Below are 6,202 nucleotides of genomic sequence, written 5' to 3'. Positions count from 1 at the left end.
CTTTTTTTTCACTTTCGTCTTTTTGGTCACAGTTTGAGTTTTGAAACTTTAAAAATCGAGTCGTGACAGATTGGTAGCAGAGCAGTCAGGTTTTAGATTATGTAGACTTTTTCAAGGATAGAGAGTCGTACAACTTTGTGACTCAACTCGACGACACGTCTCGCCGCAACCAGGTATGCAATCTAACCCTTTTTAGTAGTTTATGATATGTTGTAAAGCCGGTAAGAACTTGTTGTTTGTCTTAGATTACGTGGTAGCTATAATTATGCCTTAGAGCATTAAATAGTGAATATTCACTCTATATGTCGATGCTAGATTCAAGTTAGTGTGAGGAGACCTAGATGAGTCATGTTATAGCTTACTAGCCTTAAGAAGACAGAGAGGAGACGCTGCAAAGTAAGTGACGTCCAATGTACACGAGACTTCTTAAGGCCCAGTACGAGATGATATACTTATGACCCAGCCTCCTGTGACCATAATTCTAGATGTCAAGCATGCCTCCATGGAGACCACGCAGTAGGCCTAGATAGTATAGAGCTTGCCTTAGTGCAGACATATAGTAGACTCAGACAATATTGTTCATTCAAGGAAATACGACCGCAATAGAAATTAAGCATCCTCAAGCAAACCATTACCTCACATGAGTTCTGGTTAAGTTGGGAAGTCGAGGGATAAGATTCACCAGCCTTGAGAGTGAAGCTATGGAGGTCATGCCTTCAAGGTTTGGTTGGAGTCTTCATGATCTAAGTTCAAGTTATGGACTCAAAAGTGTGATGTGCGCTTTATGCTATTAATGAGATATGGGGTGTGGGATATTCCTATTGATTCACCCAATATATGACAAGTCGCTTTGGACTTTGGTGGAGAGGACCAAGTCCAGTAGCAAGGACAAACATGCTCACAAAGTAAAGGACGTGGAACTATTAAGGTAATTTAGTGAACCTTGGGGTCGAGAACAGTAGGAAAATGGGTCAAGCTATGGCTACACCTTCACAATCTAGGGGGAGAAAGTCATGCGCGTTAGTTATAACCTACCCTTTGTATAGGTTATCTGGACTACAAAGAGTAGGAATCTAGTTACACACATGAATGTGACGTCATACTTGTGAAACATTCTTAGGCAGAGGTAGAACTTCCAGAACTTCTAGACAACGTGATTCTAAAACTACCTAAAGGATAGTGAGATGGTGGCTTGTAAACGGGCAAGGCCAGCATAAAACATAATGTCTTAGAGTTTTCTAGGATTATGTACAGGAACCTGAGGCATCACCACGAGAGAAGACGTGACTAGATCAGTCATAAGTTACTACAAGAGCTAGCCTACGTGAACTTAGAGGACTTTTCAAGGATCCTTTACTTCCAAAAAAGCTCGTACTTAGCCCAAATGAGTATTAGTACTCAAGCGAGCTACGTGCCAGGACGTCTCGTTGTGAGAAAAGTTGTGTTGGCCATATGAGATTAAGTTATGAGGCTATTTTTGGTGTAGCAGTAAGGACCGTAAGGGTCTCGTCAAGGTCAGGATAACTTCTATGAGGATTAAAGAGAGGGACATATCGATGTTACTAATAAGCTCTTTCGACCTGATCAATGCCTTGTGGAGGTTAGGGTTTAGACAAATCAAATGTTCATGAGACTTTCTTGTAATCGTCTTGGACGATATGCCAGTGTACACCAAAATGGTGTTAGTTTACAGGGAACACTTGAGGGGAGTTCTGATGGTGTTATGAACACATCAACTGTACGCTAAGTTCTCCAAGTGCAAGTTTTTGCTGCCTGAGTATAGACCTAACCTTTTCTTTAGGAGCCTAATGGACCACCATGACATATGAATCACCTTAGAAGTATCCTTAGGCTGCAAGATGTGTGAATGATGTCATAGTTTCGTGGGGGACTAAGGGTTCCTGATCAATACCCACTACTCTTAGCCGTTTCACATGGAAAACGGGAGCCCACGTCGTACAGACCATTTAACTGGATTGGATAAGAGAAGGGTAGTCCCTCCCCGATGAGGGAGACTATTATGGACCTAGGTGGTTGCAGCTCAGCCCCTAAGTAAGATACCAAGTAGTCTCATAAGTCATATATGAGGTAGCTCCTCATAGGTCATCGGTTATCCACAACTTGACATAAGAAAATCGTAGGGTTTAAATGAAAAGATGAAGAACTAGAATAGCTCCAAGGGGATAAGACTAGAACCGAACGTCCTAGAGCCAATGAGAAGTCCGTGAGGATGAGATGAGAGCCTACAAGTAGGTTGCTTACTGGATATAATTTTTATACTCATCCTTGTTTTCTTATCTTTTTCAGGTGTTCGTTGGTTGCTGGTCGAGGTGGAGAGCATTTGAGAGTTGTGCGGTCACAGAGGCGATTGTTCCGGAGTGTCAATCCGTTTTCAGTCGTTTTAGAGTCTTTTGTATTTTTTTTTATATTTGTACTCCCTTATAAAATTTGAAACAACTCCTTTTCCTTTATTTTAATTTTATTGATTTTTTATATTTTATTTAACTTTTCTTTTCTTTTTCAGTTTATTTTTGCTTTCGTCTATTTTGTCATAGTTCGAGTTTGGAATCCTCAAAAAATCTAGTCGTGATAGTTTTTTAGGCCCTAACTTGATTTAGATTTCAAACTTTCTCTACTCAACATAAAATCTTAACATATATTTATGTCCTTAGGAATAGACTTTATAAAAAGTAATAAGTCATATGTTTAAACCTTGAAATATCTTAAAAAGTTTTAGGGACATTTTAGTCATTTTATTCCCTAATTCTTGGTTTAGCCCTCCAACTTTTTTCCAATAACTTTCAAATTTTACCAACTCATCACTCAATATAAGATAAAGTCTATTAGAAAGTTTCATAACATTGGGAGGTCATTTAAATCATTAACGGAATATAAGTTACCTTATGCAACTCATCGGTCAACATAAGATAAGGTCTATTAGAAAGTTTCATAACATTCCAAGGTCATTTAAATCATTAACCGAAGATAAGTTACCTTATGGACATTATGGTTATTTTACACCGTTACTTTGGTTAGCTACTTAGCCTTATTTAATGACCACCAAATTTCATGTATAATCTTAACCTGCCATAATATGCTTAACATTAAAATCTCATGGGCGTTGAAGTTCATTTAGTGGGTCATTTTATTGTTACATAAATTTCGAGAAAATCGATGGTTTAAGGCCTTAACTTGGTTCTTGGTGTTTTTCTTTCCTATAGTCTTAACTCCAAGCTATTAAGAAAATTCTAAGATGGTTACTTACCTCCCTGTCAATGTTTGGGACCTCCATTCTTGAGCTTCCGGGGTTCGAATTACATCTATTTTTTTTTTTTGACAAAATCCTTACCGTGCCTAGTTTCATGGAACCATAAAGTTTTTCATGAGAACTGATCTAGAAGAGGATTAAAATTGAGAAAGATCAAGGGACTGTCGAGTTTTGGGTGGACATGGACGATTCAGTTTGATCGACCACATCATCGTCTTCTTCCTCTAGAAGGAAGAAGACGCACCCGACCGTTATCGCCACTGCCTGAAAACGTCTCTCTCCAGCTCCGTTCACAATGTTTCTCCCCTCGATTTCTTCATAAAACTTTAAGATGACATTACATGGAAGAACTAGGAATTTATTTCGAACCTTTTCATGGATCATAGCCTAAGTTATTCACGTCCAAAGTTCGTCAGGAATCGTTTTCCTTGCTGGAGCTCAACCTAGAAGTTGTTTCTAGAGGTTTTCATGGCCCACTTTCTTCCTGAATTTTCTTTCTTATTCTTCCCTCTAGCTAAATGAATTATTTTAGAGGAAGTCTTTAAGTGTGTGACCTTAATTTTGAAATTTGATCCTCGGTCTAAAACTCACCTGCAAACGTGAAATTTCATTTTCTTGGGCAACTTGATGTAGGACATATTAGCTCTTGATTTCTTTATCAAAGTTACTCAACTTAATCCTCTTAAGCTAACGAAATGCTCAATGTTTGGAAAAATGGAGTGTAAATGGAAACTCAATCCTTAGCACAAAATTGGACACGATACTGAATTTTTCCAATTACGCAAATTCTTGGGGTTAATTCTCTTCGTGGTCTTCTACAAAAATGATTCTTGGATGTGCATAAACCAAATGGGATTGACCTCACATGGTGAATTTGTCCGTAGCCTCGGATTGGAATTTTAAGCTTTTCTTCAAACTCCTTCAATGGCGGACAAGATTGGAGGATAAGTTTGAGGCATTTGAGGCACGTCCTTTCTTCACCAAACTTATGGGTAATCTTGTTTAGAAGGCATAGGAATATGTTTTAAGGGAAATAGTGGACAATTACTCTCAAATTTGAAAGAAATCGGAGAGTAGAAAATCCAAATATTCAACAACTATAAATCGCAATCGAAAGCTCGACTTAGCTCGATTATTGTTCCAAATGAAAGCCCATACTCCAGGCTTTATAGAGGGAGCATAAATTGACGTTGAAGCCTCCAGAATCATCGTGATTTGGAGTTTGAGTTTTCTAAATTTTTCATAGAAATATCCTCTTCGATCAGCAACCAACCAACCTCCAATTTGAATTATGGTCGTTGGATGTGAAAAGGTGTGTCTCCTCTAAAATATACTCACATTTGGTGAAGATCCAATCGTTGAAAAGGAAGATGTAGAAGATTTTTTTTTTTTTTTATCATCTCTCACTATCGAAAATTTTATTTTGTGATTCGTGGCATTTTCGTAAATACTTTGTAGTTTAAGGGCATTTTGATAATTTACCATTTTCTAAATATTTTATTATTATTTTTCTAAAAAAATCCAAATTTTTTGCAAATATTATTTACCCTTTCTTAGTCATTTTCCGTTCTCGATCACCTTGAGATTCCTTCTTGATAAGAAATTAAGAATCCGAGAAGTTTCTTAAAAATTAGAAGAATGACCTTTTTGTCCTTTATCTTTACTTTTTCCTTTCCGATCATTTTTCAAAGGCCTTAAATCCCTACAATTATTCGTTAGGGTATTGGAGTGACTTGTACAAGACCCTTGTTCTTTCTTAAATGTCTTAATTTCTTTTCTTAGATCCTTTGAGCATTATCTTTTTCCTTAGGGTGTTACATTCTAAACTCAGGAAGAAGGTAGTGTCCATCCTGCTACTATTACTTGTCCATCCTATACTTTATTCTTAGCAACTAGGGTTACCCTCACTGGATAACTAACAATCAATACATGCAATAAGGGTTTTAATTCGAACCTTGTTTCGCTAATAAATCGTACACATATAAATGAATGCGTAGAGCCTGAATCAGATAAATTTAAAGCATAGTGTCCTAGGATGGATAAATTACTTGTCACTGTTGTGTTAGATTTTTCAGCGTCCCGACTGCTGCATGTATATGCTCATGCTTGAGAGCGGACCTGCACAGTTTTCTCTGTATCACCTAAGCCCTTTCGCGGGTTAACTGGGTTTTCATCCTCCTTATGGTGCGGTACTTAGTAAAGTGGCCTTCATGACCACATATGAAACAACCTCTAGATCTGACCATACACCTTCCTCGATACTGGTTCCCACATTCGTGGCATTGTGGTTCATAATTCATGAAACAACCTCTAGATCTGACCGTGCACCTTTCTCGATACTAGTTCCCACTTTCGTGGCATTGTGGTTCATAATTCCCTTGGGCCCTCTCTTAGTCCTTGTGATATCTATCCATTTTTGTCCTATAGTAACGATCGACTCTCGACGTTCGATATCTAGACTCCTCCGTAGCCTTAGCTGCCCTTAGGGCAACATCATAAGTGGTAGGCATATGGTTTCCACAGTACGATGAATCTTCACGTCCAAGCCTAGGATGAATCTCTCAGCCATCTTTAATTTTGTATCGACCAATGCCGGTACGAACCGTTTCAACCTTATTAATTCTCTTGCGTAGGTGTCAACGGAACGTCGATCCTGTGTCAGATGGGTGAACTTTTGTTGTCTTGAAGTTGGGCTACATTCGAGTAGTACTCTAAAAAAAAATACTTTTTTAAATTGAGATCATGGTATCACATTTCTATCTGGGTTGAGAATTTCTCGGTTATTCACCCATCATAATTATGCATAATTTTTTCAGCATAAATGACGCACATGACATCTTCAGATCATTAGGGCAGTTCATTAACAAGAAAATTATCTCCATTGATGTTAGCCACAATTCTACCTCTGTTGGGTCTCCTGATGTCTCACTAAAG

Source organism: Cucurbita moschata, unplaced genomic scaffold, assembly GCF_002738365.1.
Source record: "Cucurbita moschata cultivar Rifu unplaced genomic scaffold, Cmos_1.0 Cmo_Scf00019, whole genome shotgun sequence".
In the NCBI taxonomy this organism is placed as follows: Eukaryota; Viridiplantae; Streptophyta; class Magnoliopsida; order Cucurbitales; family Cucurbitaceae; genus Cucurbita; species Cucurbita moschata.
Note: the sequence above shows the minus strand (reverse complement) of the source record.